The sequence below is a fragment of the Lissotriton helveticus genome, chromosome 11, assembly GCF_964261635.1.
Source record: "Lissotriton helveticus chromosome 11, aLisHel1.1, whole genome shotgun sequence".
NCBI classification, from domain to species: domain Eukaryota; kingdom Metazoa; phylum Chordata; class Amphibia; order Caudata; family Salamandridae; genus Lissotriton; species Lissotriton helveticus.
Window position 1 is genome coordinate 363,531,735 of NC_136072.1, and position 15,722 is coordinate 363,547,456.

A 15,722-nucleotide genomic window follows, 5' to 3' on the forward strand; every position below is an offset into this window, starting at 1 on the left:
GAAGCAGCAGACAGCAGGCCAACACTGCAAAGCAAGCAGCAATGTGGCAGTCTCTCCTGGCAGTCCAATAGGTCGTCTTCCTGGCAGAAGGTCCTCAGTCCAGAAGTGTTCTGTGTATATGCTGCCAGAGTAGCCAGTACATATACCCTTTTTAGCCTTTGAAGAATAGAGACTTCCAAGAAAGGTCTTTGTAGTGCACAATACCCTTTCCTTTACTGGCCCTTGCTCCAGACACACTACTGGGGGGTATTCAGCTTTTTGTGCAGGGACAGGCACAGCCCTATTCAGGTGCAAGTATAATCTCCTCCCACCACTCTAGCTCAGGAAGTCCCATCAGCCTGGTGATGTGTCATCTGGATATGTAGGGCACACCTCAGTTCCCTTTGTGTGACTGTCTAGAGTGTATTCAAAAAGCCCAACTGTCATGCAACACAGACATGTATTCTAGGGACGGGCAGAGATACTGACTGGTTAATGTAAGAAACTGCCAACTTTCTAAAAGTGGCATTTTCAAACTTGCAATTTAAAAAACAACTTCACTGAAAGATGTGTTTTTAAATTGTGAGTCCAGAGACACCTAACTCCAATTTTGTATCAGCTCCCAATTGGAAGATACACTTATAAAGTATTACAAGGCAGCTCCAATGCTAATCTGTGGGAGAGTTGGGCATTGCTGCAATAAAAAAAGAAGGTAGCAGTTTTTCCCTACCAGGACATGTAAAACTTCAAACCACATGTCCTATCTTTTAAATACACCACACCCTGCCCAAGGAGCTACATAGGGCCTTCCTTAGGGGTGCCTTACATGTAATAAAAGGGAAGGTTTGGGCCTGACAAGTAGGTGAACTTGCTAGGCCAACATGTCTGTTTAAAAATGCACCCACAGGCTCTGCAGTGTCAGTCCTGAGATGGGTTTAAAGGGCTACTCATGTGGGTGGCACAAAAAGTACCTCATACCCACTAGTAACATTTGATGTATAGGACCTGGGCACATGTAGCACACTGCACTATGTATTTACTAGTGAATCAAATATGCCATTCATGGAGAAATCAAATGCCATTATATTTCAGGCACATAGCACATTACCTTTAGCACTGGTCAGCAGTGGTAAAGTGCCCAAAGTCCTAAAATCAGCCAAAACAAAGTTCAGCACCAAGTCAAAAACAGGAGGTCAGAAGCAAAAGGACATGCAAAACCCTGCCAAAACAAGCCAGGTCTAACACTGGGGGATATAACTGTCATACCATTGTCTTCTACTGCCAAAGCCCTCTGTAAAGTTGCCCTGTCAATTGCACACAGTCTCTCAGCAGCCTCCTGCTGTGGAACCTGCTGCACTTTATTGTATATAAATCATACAGTAAGTGTTTTTGACATGGTCTTGGAGAACCATACAAGAAGTCCTGCAATTCCATGTCATCAAAAAGAAGAGACACGTATTGTTTCACCTGAGACAATGTTGAATGTCTGAGCCAATCAAGGCACAACCTCCCAGCACTGTATGGTGTTACATGTTTTGTCTACTCATAGCGCGTCGGGCCTATCGATCCTAAACCCTTTGGTGTTGTCAAGAAACGTGTCTGACATCTGTAAACGGCCACACTAACCATCCCTCCTGATTGGTTCATGAAGAATTTTATGTTTCATTGTGAAGTATGTTGTCTAATGTTTCCTCCATGTAGTTTCTGAATTGTTGTCCAATAGCAAAACGTGCAAATATGGGTAGGTTTGATCTGTTAAGATCCTTTATTTTTGCTATGCCAAGACAGGATGTCTGCTGCACAGATTTGTTCAGGAAAATCATTTGGGGCCCGATGTAGGTAATCCCAGATTACCGATTCTTAAATACCGAATCATACCGATTCGGTATTTAAGAACAGGGAAATGGGATGTAGGTAATTTTTCTTTAAAAATTACCGAATCGGTAAGCTTCGGTAATTACCTAATCGGTATTTACCGATTCGGTAATTGCTATTCATTCCTATGGGCCTGGACATAAATTCATCAAATGGCGTACCTATCATATGATGGTAAAGGCCATCTTGACACCAAATAAAGCAGACTCATTAAACCTACTGCCTGTTACTCAGTTAGAGGAAGTCAAAATATCCCTGGGGTTGAGAATAATTGCATTAAGGCAAAGTCGCTAATTGGGAGAAGGAGCTGTCATTTTCATTAAGGCCATTCTGAATTGAATCAAAGAAAAGCATCCACTTTAACTCTCGTGTATTGAGAATATTGATGATATTACCCCCACGGGGTCCTAGGATTGCCTTCTCTAACACAACGCACTTGAGGCTATCAGGGGGATGTGCAGCCAATTTGAAGTGATCAACTAGTGGTGCGCCATGCACCTCGCAACGAATCCGACTCATATGTTGGAGGATTCTCATTTTGGCCTTCTGCTGAGTCTGCCCAATGTAAATCAGATTACATGGACATATTATCGCATAGATTATGTTGGAAGTATTGCAGTTGGTGTAAGATTTTAACTGGACTTTCCCTTGATTATGTTCAAATTCTTTAGTTTGTATAGTGATGTCACAGGCCTTACAGTGTCCACATCTAAAATGGCAAACGATCGGTGGAAGATTTAATAGAGAAGTTATGGTTGGATCCTCTTTGGTTTGTAAGAAAGATCGTACTACGTGATCTTTTACACTCTTCGCTTTTCTGAAAGCGTGTAATGGTGTATTCTCTTGATTAACATCGTCTGCAATTAATTTCCAATGTTGGTTAACAATGCGCTTTATTTTGTTGCTTTTAGTCGAAAATGTTGTAACACAGACGATTCTTTCTTGTTGTTGGTCACTTCTGTCTTTTGGAGTTAGTAAGTGCTCACGAGGATAGAACCAAGCACGTTTCCTCGCTTTTTTAACGAGTCGTCTCGGATATCCACGATCTTGAAGGCGATTGGAGAGATCTTGCGACTCTTCAATGTAGTGTTCTTTATTGGAACAGTTCCTACGGATCCGTAGGAACTGCCAAGGGCAGGTTATCTCGTAAGGCTCGGGGGTGGTGGCTGTTATATTGCGAAAGTGAATTCCTTTCAGCTGGCTTACGATAAAGTGTGGTGAGTAGAGTGCCTGAGCTCTCATAGATAGTAATATCCAGAAAATTCACGGCATGGTTGTCGGACTGGATCGTGAATTTAGGATGGGGGGATTGCTGGTTGAGCCATGAATGGAAGGATGTCAGTTCATTTGGATCAGCATCCCAGATCAGCAGGATGTCGTCGATATACCTCATCCAGAGACTGAGCCGGTCTCTGAATGGATTGAAGTTGTTCAAGATGGTATCATCCTCAAATGCTGACATGTATATAATAGCAACATCAGGGGCGAATGGAGCCCCCATCGCTACGCCTTTGGTCTGGAGGAAGAACTGGTTCTTGAATACGGAATTTTTTTTGTCATAGTTATCCTCAGTAAGGCTATAATGAACTCAGTTAGGACTGTCACTGGTGCAGGTCGTTGTTGGAGACATCTAGTTACCACAGCTAGGGCTTCCTCCTGAGGAATACATGTATACAAAGAGACGACGTCACACGTAGCCAGAATTTGTTTTTGCGGATCAAAGGGTAAACTCTCCACGATGGTAATGGTATGCATGGTATCCCGTAAGTATGTTTGGGTGGATTCTGCAAGGGGTTTCAGAAAAAAGTCAATATATCTTCCAAGTGGTTCAAGCATGGAACCACAGCCCGAGACGATGGGACGTCCCGGGGGTCAACCATGCTTTTATGAATCTTGGGTATGGTATAGATGGTGGCCAGCCTAGGATTCTTTTGATTAAGATAGTGGAACTCATTTTCTGACAGGAACCCTTGGTCAAGGCCTTCTTTAGTCAACTCCAGAATTTCACGAGCCAATGATTGTGAAGGATCTGATCTCAGTTGTTTGTAACTAACACCATCATTCAGTTGTCTGAGGATCTCAAGGTCATATTTAGAAACATCCTGGATGACAATGGCCCCGCCTTTGTCGGCTGGTTTGATGATAACCTCATTATTTAGAGCAAGAGATCGGAGTGCAGTCTTCTCATTTTTACTTATGTTGAACTTGATATAGGATTTTTCTTGCAATGTTCGTTGTACATCTCTCCATACCACGGCTTCATATGCCAAGATCTTGTGTGACATAGCATTGGATGGAGGAACAAAGGTGGATGGAATCCTCAAACCAGTATAAGATAGATTTTGATAGGGTGAAGACTTGCGAAGAAAATACTTCAAACGGATCTTTCTGAAAAATTTAAAAAGTTCAGTTCTTACTGAGAAGTTGTCTGGTGTGTTAGTGGGGACATAAGACAATCCTTTACTTAACACTCTCAGTTCGTTGTCACTCAGGTTATATTTAGATATATTCACAACCGGACTGGGGGTAGATATAGAATTCACCACCGGTAGGTCTTGTTGCGTGTTACCCTCTCGCCGTGTAGTTCCTGCTGGAAATGAACCTGCTTCTGTGGTTGGCCTCGGCCTCCATCCCAAGTGGTGGTATTCTGTTGTTGACCGCGTTGCTGGCCCCTGGGCCAGTTGTTGCCCCTGCCTCTCGGGGGCCTCCATGGTCCTTGTTGTTGCCCTAAAAAAGGATAGTATTGATTCTGATGATACCCGTAGTCTTGGTAATTGTAGGCGTGACTGGGGCCTGCTTGATCTTGTTCGCCTTCCGAGCTGTATGATGAGTCAGAAAAGGTGGTATAGTTACGTCTACCACGGTAGGAGCCACGTCCTCTGTTGGTGAAGCGACCTTGGTTATCCTGGCGGTAGTAATCGTCGTGCAAGTAAGGAAAAGTTTTCTTCTTATCATAGAGGCGTATATCGCGTGCAAGTTTTTCCAATTTCTTGTTTTGTGTGGTGATATCAAAATCTTTAAGGGATGTATTGAGATTGATTAAGCTATCCTTAGCACTGGCGAAATTGGCATCAGCAGCAATTTCTGCCTTAAGTGTTTTAATTTCAGCTGAAATAAGCTGGATCTGTTCAGCTGCAGTTTCAATACCCAACACCATCCAATGGCGTGAGCAGTTATTAGCGACGTGGCTAAATCCCTCCTTAAATTTAGGGACCGCGATAAAAATCGCTGGTTCAATTTTAATTTGAAGCCCAATTGGAATGATGTTTTCTTTTAGGTATCTAGTTAGCAAGTGACCATGCCAACGAGTACGGATTAATTTCTTTTCCAACCGTTCTAAACGCGATATTTTATCCTTAAGAGTGAAATCAATGGTAGGGATGTTAGTGGATAGGAAAATGTTATCAGGATTTTCAAGAAGTTTTTCAATGTATTCTTCTGAATATGAGAGAAGTTCTCTCTCAACCATGGTGTGCTAGACTGAAATAAATTCAAACAAGCATTGGAAATGCAATAGGTCTCGCAATAACGCGAGTCTGAACTATTAGCATTGTAAATGATAATGCCCTTTATTTTTGCGTTCTGGTTTTTGGAACATAAATAAAAGGCTTTGTCATTTACAAGGCCTATAGCTTAAATTTGCGTTAAAACAAGACCTATTGCATTGCAATGGTGGTGGTGCTGCTGAGTTTTCTCTGAATCTGCACCCACAATCTGCACCCACAATCTGCACTCTGAATCTGCACCCACAATCTGCACTCTGAATCTGCACCCACAATCTGCACTCTGAATCTGCACCCACAATCTGCACCCACAATCTGCACTCTGAATCTGCACCCACAATCTGCACTCTGAATCTGCACCCACAATCTGCACCCACAATCTGCACTCTGAATCTGCACCCACAATCTGCACTCTGAATCTGCACCCACAATCTGCACCCACAATCTGCACTCTGAATCTGCACCCACAATCTGCACTCTGAATCTGCACCCACAATCTGCACCCACAATCTGCACTCTGAATCTGCACCCACAATCTGCACTCTGAATCTGCACTCACAATCTGCACTCACAATCTGCACCCACAATCTGCACCCACAATCTGCACCCACAATCTGTACCCACAATCTGCACCCACAATCTGCACCCACAATCTGCACCCACAATCTGCACTCTGAATCTGCACTCTGAATCTGCACCCACAATCTGCACCCACAATCTGCACCCACAATCTGCAATCTGAATCTGCAATCTGAATCTGCAATCTGAATCTGCAATCTGAATCTGCACCCACAATCTGCAATCTGAATCATCTGCAATCTGAATCTGCAATCTGAATCTGCAATCTGAATCTGCAATCTGAATCTGCACCCACAATCTGCAATCTGAATCTGCAATCTGAATCTGCACCCACAATCTGCAATCTGAATCTGCTCCCACAATCTGCACCCACAATCTGCACCCACAATCTGCACCCTGAATCTGCACCCTGAATCTGCACCCTGAATCTGCACCCTGAATCTGCACCCACAATCTGCACCCACAATCTGCACCCACAATCTGCACCCACAATGTGTGAGTGACGTTGCGTGTGTGAGTGAGTGGCGTTGCGTGTGTGAGTGGTGTTGCGTGTGTGAGTGGCGTTGCGTGTGTGAGTGGCGTTGCGTGTGTGAGTGGCGTTGCGTGTGTGAGTGGCGTTGCGTGTGTGAGTGGGGTTGCGTGGATGAGTGGGGTTGCGTGGATGAGTGGGGTTGCGTGGATGAGTGGGGTTGCGTGGATGAGTTGCGTTGCGTGTGTGAGTGGTGTTGCTTGGGTGAGTGGCGTTGCGTGGGTGAGTGTGGTGTTGCGTGGATGATAGTGGGCTTGCGTGGGTGTGAGTGGCGTTGCATGTCTGTAAGTGTTGCTGTGTGGGTGAAAGTGGCACAGAGCCTTTGATGTGGCCTGGCGCAGGAGAAATGCTGCTGCTGCTAATTAAATACAAGAGCGGCCGGGAAGCGGCCGGGAAACACAAGTACGGCCGGCCACATAATTAGGGGAGGAGAAGCCGCACAGCACACGCTGGGAGAAGCCCTTTGATGTGCTGTGCGGCCACGATGCGCGCTCTGTGCTGGGGGAGGGGGGAGGGCCATTAGCCTGAACTCGCGGCAAGATCAAACGAAGGGTAGGAGGGACATTGAGAAACAGATGGCCATGAAAGTGTATGGGCCAAAAGCGCGTGCCTGTGGCCAAGTGCACTCGAAGAAAACGCCACGAAAAAATGCGGTGGTTTGACAATCAGTTCGAGCACTTGAATTCTCGCCATTTCCCATTCCTTCGGAATGGTAAAGGACGAGACCTAAAAAGGGGGGGGAAAGAGAACCTCGCAGACCAGCGTCTGCTCGAAGTAGAGTATAGCAAAAGAGTTCACCCACACATAGTCACTGGGACCTGGGTAATATCGGTACTGAGAGAAAAGGGGTCCCAGCAAACAACAATAAATTCAAACAATTCAGTATAAATGAATAAAGAAGCACTTGATGAGCGTACACTGTATTTATTCACAATGTAGCTATACGTTAGTTATCATATCTTTAGATGAACAATCATAGGATGTAAAGTGCCCCAGGAGGGAGGGGAAGTGAAAAAGTGTGGGTGGCGTCGGTATGGGATAGTGACAATAAAAACAACCAAATAGCCCAACTGTACTGGTATGTCAATTTCCAATATAAACAGACAAATGACCATAGGTTCAATACATAATTGTAAAGTTCAAGCAGTCTATCTTTGGGCAGTAAAGGTGGGTCAGGCGAATCTGAAGAGAAGTCAACAAAGTCGATGAACTAGCTAGAGACTGTTCGATTTATTTTAGGCAGCTTTGGATGCTGTATAGAACTAGAAATAGACTCCAATGGTGGTACACTGTAGTAGATAAACACCATCTTTGTCCGTTTGCAGAATTTAAATCTGCCTTTCCATACATTTTGATTGTATGTTATTAGCTGATGATTGATAGCTGTCCCCAGCTGGGGATAAGAAGGTTCATCACTGATCCAAGCTTCCAACGGGACCTCCTGTATGGTAGTGAGAGGAAGCAGGTAACTACGCAAGCGCCCTCTTTGCCTACTGTGTAGAACAGGCCATATGATGTGGTATGATGAAATCTATTGACACAATTCTCTTGTTTTTGCAACCACCAAGGGGCAAAAAAGATATAGTTATGGTACCTTCAACAGCCAGGACAGGTATGGGCGTAGGATGGTCCGAATTCCTTTCAGTCCATGATCCTCTCCCGTACTAGAGCCCTCATCTATGGAATCCAACAAGGGGTGGCTGGTACATCCTTCACTTCACCAGTGTCGGAATGTTTCAGCTAGACGTTGCTCTGAGCTTTCCGAAAATTGTTCAGATCCTGTAAAACATCCAAACATTCATTAATGTCAAACTGTGCTTCTGCAACCACTGTACTGGGACTGTCGAGGTCTGGAACCCACATCTTAACCCTGAAAAGGATTTCATAGGGAATCTAACCACCCAGGGATTTTCTAGGAAGATTACTGAGGGCTCTGTGAACCCCATACAGCTGGTGAACCCAACAGCGACCTGAACCTTATACCCGAGCTGTTAAAGACTGCATTAAGTCATGGTTTTTCCTCTCCAAAACCGTGTTTCACTCTGGATGATAGGATGAGAATACCACACTGTCACATCCTATTTTTCCATGGTGTCTCTGTAAGCCCAGGAGGTAAATGCTGAACCTTGGCTGGAATGGAATGTGGCTACTGCTTATGTTCTGATAAAGACTTGTAGTTCTTTTATAACAGCTCAGGCATTAGCCGATCGCTGTGGCAAAACTCATAGGAATCGAGAGCAAGAATCCTCAGCTACCAGGATGTATTTGTAAGATCCATCAAATTGTAAGGGTCTGCCGTGGTCCAAATTAACACAAGCCAGAGGCTTTTTCAAGATTATTAGAGGTGTCTGTGATGAACGAGCTATGATGGAAACCTTCATCTGCTGGAAGATGTTGCATTTAAGGACAAAGTCTTTGGTCTGTTTGTATAAACCTGGCCACCAATAGCGTTTCTGCAATAATGAAATTATAGCTGCCACCCCTGCGTGGGCAGATGCTAGGCCCTCATGTGCTGCTAGGATTAACCTAACCTGCAATCTGAGTTTGGTATTACTCAATTCCCCTCTCTGGGAATCTGAGCAAATGGAATGTTTTGCATACTTGGTAGGAGTATTTTGTTGGAAAGCCTTTTGGTAAGTGGGTGCTATTGCGCACAGCGTTAACACCCGTCATAATATCTCCATCTATCCTCATACTAGAATGAGTGATATCAGTGGCAGCAGCAGTTTGCACTGTTGCTTTTGCGGCTTTGTCAGCTATGGAATTCCCTACTATGTGTATTCCTACATGGTGATGATGCAGTGTGTGAATCACATGAGTCAGTGGCAAACATGCTTTTAGTTTGGTCACTTATCCCCAAAGCACCTTGTGCTTTGTTGTGTACACTTTAGAATCTCTGAATCCATTCGGGCTCCACTAGTGTAAGTACTCATTATAAGACTGGACACAATCATACAAATCACACACTATAAGTGTCAAGAATCTGGGATCCATATTCTCAAGTGCCAGAATTTGAACTTTCAGTTCAGCCAGCAGTGCTGTACAATCACTAAGTGAGTGAGTATAGGTCGTTTAAAGATGACATTCTCCATCATACATTCTACCCTTAACAGCATTGCACACTGCAGAGTGTTGGTGCTTTGTCCCTACAGGATGCTGAGCAGACCCATCAGTATAGATGATGTAATCATACTAATCTAGAGGCATAACTTAATTAGGGAGAAGATATTCTTTTTATTTTTGTTCAACTTCTTATTAACATTTTGCATCATTACATTTGAAAGGAAAAGTGGAGGACATTACATCATAGTTGGTTTCACATACATTGCAATTTTCAGAGTTTGAACATAAAAGCAATCAGCAATTCCCTTTGTTCACACTGCTCGGTCAATTGTCTGTGGTTGTAACAACCCCACCCAAATTCAGAGCCCTACCCTATCCTGGGGTTCTCAAGTGCCTCTAAAGGCTTTCCATGACCCCATACCATTCCCCACTTCTGTGGGCATCCCCGGCTTTTGTATATCATCAACAGCCATTACCTTACCCCTGGAGGGTCTACACCTCCCCATTCTCTGGTTATGTTTCTCTTGGCGACTCCCAGAGCTAGGGTCACCCATATTTGATGGTACTTCGGTCGGGGGTATCTCCGATTATTTTCAATAGTATTTCTTTTGGGTCAATTGAAATGGTACCCGCTATAACCTGAGTTATAGTGTTGGTAACCGCCTTCAAGAAGGCTTGGATGATTGGGCATTCTCATAGTAAATGATAAAAGGTGACTTCTTGACCGCAGCCTTGGAGGGACAGAGGCGTGGATGTTCACCCTATTTTCAAGAGAAGGGTACGGGAATAATATTAATGATGAAGGATTCGTAGTTGGATAAACCTAAACCTGGATCTAATGGCTTTTTCTCTCGGACCCTGTAGCGCTTCAGTCCATTCTTCATCTTCGATATTTCCTATTTTTTCTACCCATTTCTGTGGTAGGGATGTCATTACCTCAGGGGAGTTGTATAGCAGTTTCTTATATGTCAAGGAAATTCCTTTTTGTCGTCATGGGGTCTGCTATCAGTTTATCTTCCAGGGGAGAGAGGTCTGGTACCTCTTCCCCCTTCTCTGATGTATCTTCGTAATGTGTGGCCTAATTGTAAATACTTATACTGTTCTGTCTCAGATAGGCCATACTCTCTTGCTAGGTTGGGAAAGGATATAATCACCCACCCTCTCCAAATGTCTTCTAGTTGTTTGATTCCTAGGGACTCCCACAGCTGAAAGCCGCTTAGTCTTCTAATTGCCTTCAGATCATCACTGCACCACTGGGGGGTTCTTCCTGTCAGTTTTATTACCCCATCCGAAATAGCGGTTTGCCTCCCGCCATGCCCTCACTACTGACTGCATAATCTCCGGGAGGTTAGTTTCTCTCTTCTTCTGATACAGGATCCACTAATAATACCCTGAGCCCATCGCATGTCTGGCCACTCTATAGGCGGGCTCCTGCTGATACCCAATCATTGATTACTATTAGCTGTGTTGCCCAATAGTATAGTCAGGTGTCAGGGATTCCCAGGCCCCCATCGCATACCCCCCTCTGTAATTCTCCACTCCATGCCATAATAGGTTTAGCATTAAAAAACAGAAGGGAGAGCAAGGGATTGTGTTCACATTGTGTGAACGGGGAGTACTCCTGTACCCCTGGAATTATCAAATAGAAACAAAAAAGAGGAGTACCACCTCCGTGGAATCAAAGAATTCCTAATGGGGTGTGTGATTGAACAAAAGTGAGAAAGTTCTCCTTTTGTTAAGAAACCCCTCACTCACCACCTAGTGGTGACATGCTTCATCATCGGGGTCCACCCTAATGACCTAGCGCCATCAGGGTGTGCTACAACACCTGTTTACAGTGGAGCAGGTTGTGAGTGAAGGTGCAAAAACAAAAGGTGTGTTAAAATTGTCCTGGTTTAACTTGTGAGAAACACATTTTTTTATTTTCAAGCAACTGGACAATATTAAAAACAATTGCGAGATAGAGTAGGGGTGATTATGACCCATGTATCTCTATGTGTGTCTGGTCTACATGTTGTAACCACTCGTGGGCAAAAGTGTGCCTGTGGTGTCAGCTTATGCCGCAAGGACATGGCTTTTGTAGTTCGGACTGGACTGTTCCCATGGGGCACAGGGTCAGCGCTGATTTGCATATCGCCATTGTCTAACCCAGGGTGGTGTGGAGTGGAAAAACGATGGATTTGGGCCCAGATCTTTGGACTGGGGTGAATGTGTGACATTGATCCACATTCTGTCCATCATTGTTGTGTTTGCAGTTACCGCTCTAAGTGTACTGGGGATGCTCAGACGTGAGTCCCAGGCACTCCACACCACTGGAATCAAGCTAGCCGGGCTGAAGAGAGGTGTTACCTCGAAACCGGGCCGGTCCTCGGATGCTTGTTTCCGTTCTGGGAAGGACATGGCTTTTGTAGTTCGGACTGGACTGTTCCCATGGGGCACAGGGTCAGCGCTGATTTGCATATCGCCATTGTCTAACCCAGGGTGGTGTGGAGTGGAAAAACGATGGATTTGGGCCCAGATCTTTGGACTGGGGTGAATGTGTGACATTGATCCACATTCTGTCCATCATTGTTGTGTTTGCAGTTACCGCTCTAAGTGTACTGGGGATGCTCAGACGTGAGTCCCAGGCACTCCACACCACTGGAATCAAGCTAGCCGGGCTGAAGAGAGGTGTTACCTCGAAACCGGGCCGGTCCTTGGATGCTTGTTTCCGTTCTGGGAAGGACATGGCTTTTGTAGTTCGGACTGGACTGTTCCCATGGGGCACAGGGTCAGTGCTGATTTGCATATCGCCATTGTCTAACCCAGGGTGGTGTGGAGTGGAAAAACGATGGATTTGGGCCCAGATCTTTGGACTGGGGTGAATGTGTGACATTGATCCACATTCTGTCCATCATTGTTGTGTTTGCAGTTACCGCTCTAAGTGTACTGGGGATGCTCAGACGTGAGTCCCAGGCACTCCACACCACTGGAATCAAGCTAGCCGGGCTGAAGAGAGGTGTTACCTCGAAACCGGGCCGGTCCTCGGATGCTTGTTTCCGTTCTGGGAAGGACATGGCTTTTGTAGTTCGGACTGGACTGTTCCCATGGGGCACAGGGTCAGTGCTGATTTGCATATCGCCATTGTCTAACCCAGGGTGGTGTGGAGTGGAAAAACTATGGATTTGGGCCCAGATCTTTGGACTGGGGTGAATGTGTGACATTGATCCACATTCTGTCCATCATTGTTGTGTTTGCAGTTACCGCTCTAAGTGTACTGGGGATGCTCAGACGTGAGTCCCAGGCACTCCACACCACTGGAATCAAGCTAGCCGGGCTGAAGAGAGGTGTTACCTCGAAACCGGGCCGGTCCTCGGATGCTTGTTTCCGTTCTGGGAAGGACATGGCTTTTGTAGTTCGGACTGGACTGTTCCCATGGGGCACAGGGTCAGCGCTGATTTGCATATCGCCATTGTCTAACCCAGGGTGGTGTGGAGTGGAAAAACGATGGATTTGGGCCCAGATCTTTGGACTGGGGTGAATGTGTGACATTGATCCACATTCTGTCCATCATTGTTGTGTTTGCAGTTACCGCTCTAAGTGTACTGGGGATGCTCAGACGTGAGTCCCAGGCACTCCACACCACTGGAATCAAGCTATCCGGGCTGAAGAGAGGTGTTACCTCGAAACCGGGCCGGTCTTCGGATGCTTGTTTCCGTTCTGGGAAGGACATGGCCTTTGTAGTTCGGACTGGACTGTTCCCATGGGGCACAGGGTCAGCGCTGATTTGCATATCGCCATTGTCTAACCCAGGGTGGTGTGGAGTGGAAAAACGATGGATTTGGGCCCAGATCTTTGGACTGGGGTGAATGTGTGACATTGATCCACATTCTGTCCATCATTGTTGTGTTTGCAGTTACCGCTCTAAGTGTACTGGGGATGCTCAGACGTGAGTCCCAGGCACTCCACACCACTGGAATCAAGCTAGCCGGGCTGAAGAGAGGTGTTACCTCGAAACCGGGCCGGTCCTCGGATGCTTGTTTCCGTTCTGGGAAGGACATGGCTTTTGTAGTTCGGACTGGACTGTTCCCATGGGGCACAGGGTCAGCGCTGATTTGCATATCGCCATTGTCTAACCCAGGGTGGTGTGGAGTGGAAAAACGATGGATTTGGGCCCAGATCTTTGGACTGGGGTGAATGTGTGACATTGATCCACATTCTGTCCATCATTGTTGTGTTTGCAGTTACCGCTCTAAGTGTACTGGGGATGCTCAGACGTGAGTCCCAGGCACTCCACACCACTGGAATCAAGCTAGCCGGGCTGAAGAGAGGTGTTACCTCGAAACCGGGCCGGTCCTCGGATGCTTGTTTCCGTTCTGGGAAGGACATGGCTTTTGTAGTTCGGACTGGACTGTTCCCATGGGGCACAGGGTCAGCGCTGATTTGCATATCGCCATTGTCTAACCCAGGGTGGTGTGGAGTGGAAAAACGATGGATTTGGGCCCAGATCTTTGGACTGGGGTGAATGTGTGACATTGATCCACATTCTGTCCATCATTGTTGTGTTTGCAGTTACTGCTCTAAGTGTACTGGGGATGCTCAGACGTGAGTCCCAGGCACTCCACACCACTGGAATCAAGCTAGCCGGGCTGAAGAGAGGTGTTACCTCGAAACCGGGCGGGTCCTCGGATGCTTGTTTCCGTTCTGGGAAGGACATGGCTTTTGTAGTTCGGACTGGACTGTTCCCATGGGGCACAGGGTCAGCGCTGATTTGCATATCGCCATTGTCTAACCCAGGGTGGTGTGGAGTGGAAAAACGATGGATTTGGGCCCAGATATTTGGACTGGGGTGAATGTGTGACATTGATCCACATTCTGTCCATCATTGTTGTGTTTGCAGTTACCGCAATGGGTAAGCATAAAAATAATCAAAATACTCTCAGTGGGGTAATGATAGACAGGGCGGCGGACCGATTTAGGTTCACGGCTTCAATTCTCACAACCAAACTAATATGTTTTAGACCGAGGATAACTGTTCCCTGCCCTACGATGTCTATCAAGCTGATACCACAGGCACACTTTTGCCCACGAGTGGTTACCAGAGAGTAGGATCGGGTGCGTCTTTTAGGGGACGCAGACCATCCACTCCCCTGGTTTTTTTGGTCCTGAAGAAAACCTGGTTAATTAACACCTTCATGGTTGAAACATGTAGACCAGACACACATAGAGATACATGGGTCATAATCACCCCTACTCTATCTCGCCATTGTTTTTAATATTGTCCAGTTGCTTGAAAATAAAAAAAAAAATGGTTTCTCACAAGTTAAACCAGGACAATTTTTAACACACCTTTTGTTTTTGCACCTTCACTCACAACCTGCTCCACTGTAAACAGGTGTTGTAGCACACCCTGATGGCGCTAGGTCATTAGGGTGGACCCCGATGATGAAGCATGTCACCACTAGGTGGTGAGTGAGGGGTTTCTTAATCAAAAGGAGAACTTTCTCACTTTTGTTCAATCACACACCCCATTAGGAATTCTTTGATTCCACGGAGGTGGTACTCCTCTTTTTTGTTTCTATATAATAGGTTTAGCACCAAGTGTTCTATCTTGTGGAACACTTCCGGGGGCACTCTGAATGGGAAAGTCTGCCAAACGTAAAGCAGGCATGGGAGGGACATTATTTTGTAGAGCGCGGCTCTTCCTGTCAGGGTAAGCGGCAGCTTGAGCCAGTGAGCCACATTGTTATGCAGACTCTCTAACTGTGGGTCGAGGTTTAATCTAAGAAATTTCTGAGGGTCTCGAGTGATGCAGGTCCCCAATTACCTAAATCCTTCCTCCACCACTGGGGCCTCAGAGGCTGATAGGAGCGGTGCAGTCCCCCCGATAGTAGTAAGACAAGCGACTTAGACCAGTTTATCCTGTATCCCGAGTGGTTTCCAAATTCCCCAAAGATTTGTAGCAGCCTGCTCATAGAGCGGTATGGGTGGGTGACATACAGCAGGATATCATCTGCGTACAAAGATATACGCTCTTCCAAAACCCTGGCATAAGCATCCCCGAGATCAATTGGTGTCCTCATATCGATGCCGCTAGCGGCTCTAGCGCTAGTGCAAAGTTTAACAGTGAGAGGGGACAGCCCTGGTGCATCACCCTGCCCAGCTGGAATGTTTGGGAGGTGGTACGATTTACTTGTATCTGAGCCAACGGTTCC